This window comes from Triticum aestivum, unplaced genomic scaffold (assembly GCF_018294505.1).
Source record: "Triticum aestivum cultivar Chinese Spring unplaced genomic scaffold, IWGSC CS RefSeq v2.1 scaffold86870, whole genome shotgun sequence".
NCBI lineage: Eukaryota > Viridiplantae > Streptophyta > Magnoliopsida > Poales > Poaceae > Triticum > Triticum aestivum.
The window spans coordinates 1-905 of NW_025300631.1; the positions used below are offsets into that span (position 1 = coordinate 1).

The 905-nt window shown below is 47.3% G+C and overlaps 2 non-coding genes across 2 annotated transcripts; both read left to right on the forward strand.

Moving 5' to 3' along the window:
- The first annotated feature begins 136 nt into the window (after positions 1-136).
- LOC123179298 (5S ribosomal RNA) lies at positions 137-255 on the forward strand. Its single transcript, XR_006490262.1, has one exon. It is a non-coding gene; the product is annotated as a 5S ribosomal RNA (ribosomal RNA).
- Positions 256-626: 371 nt separating this feature from the next.
- Positions 627-745, forward strand: LOC123179299 (5S ribosomal RNA). Its single transcript, XR_006490263.1, has one exon. It is a non-coding gene; the product is annotated as a 5S ribosomal RNA (ribosomal RNA).
- Positions 746-905: the final 160 nt, after the last annotated feature.

Consider the following 905-nt stretch of genomic DNA (forward strand, 5'->3'; position numbering starts at 1 on the left):
AGGGGGGGAGTAAGTAGTATATATAGGGCATTATCCATTATTAGGCAACGGTTGTAATGGTAGTAAGAATGGCAATCATCTTTGCAGTGGACCTGGGAGTGGCAAGCATAAGGGACGAAGGCGGGGGTAACATGTTGGATGCGATCATACCAGCACTAAATCACCGGATCCCATCAGAACTCCGAAGTTAAGCGTGCTTGGGCGAGAGTAGTACTAGGTTGGGTGACCTCCTGGGAAGTCCTCGTGTTGCATTCCCTTTTTAATTATTTTTTGCGCCTCGTGACAAACATATCGCATGTGCGCGATATATATTAAGCCCGTTATATTATTTTTGACATTTGCGATATGTTTTAGCTCGCTGCTCATTGGTCACGCGTCTAGATGCGGCTTTGTGGCGCGAGGAGCGCGTTCTGACAGGGGTAAAAAAATACGTGTTGCTGCGGTATAGAGGGAGGGGTGGAAACCATGGTAAACTCGTCTCCGTGTTTGAGGGGGGGGAGTAAGTAGTATATATAGGGCATTATCCATTATTAGGCAACGGTTGTAATGGTAGTAAGAATGACAATCATCTTGGCAGTGGACCTGGGAGTGGCAAGCATAAGGGACGAAGGCGGGGGTAACATGTCGGATGCGATCATACCAGCACTAAAGCACCGAATCCCATCAGAACTCCGAAGTTAAGCGTGCTTGGGCGAGAGTAGTACTAGGATGGGTGACCTCCTGGAAAATCCTCGTGTTGCATTCCCTTTTTAATTATTTTTTGCGCCTCCTGACAAACATATCGCATGTGCGCGATATATATTAACCCCGTTATATTATTTTTGACATTTGCGATATGTTTTAGCTCGCTGCTCATTGGTCACGCGTCTAGAGGCGGCTTTGTGGCGCGAGGAGCGCGTTCTGAA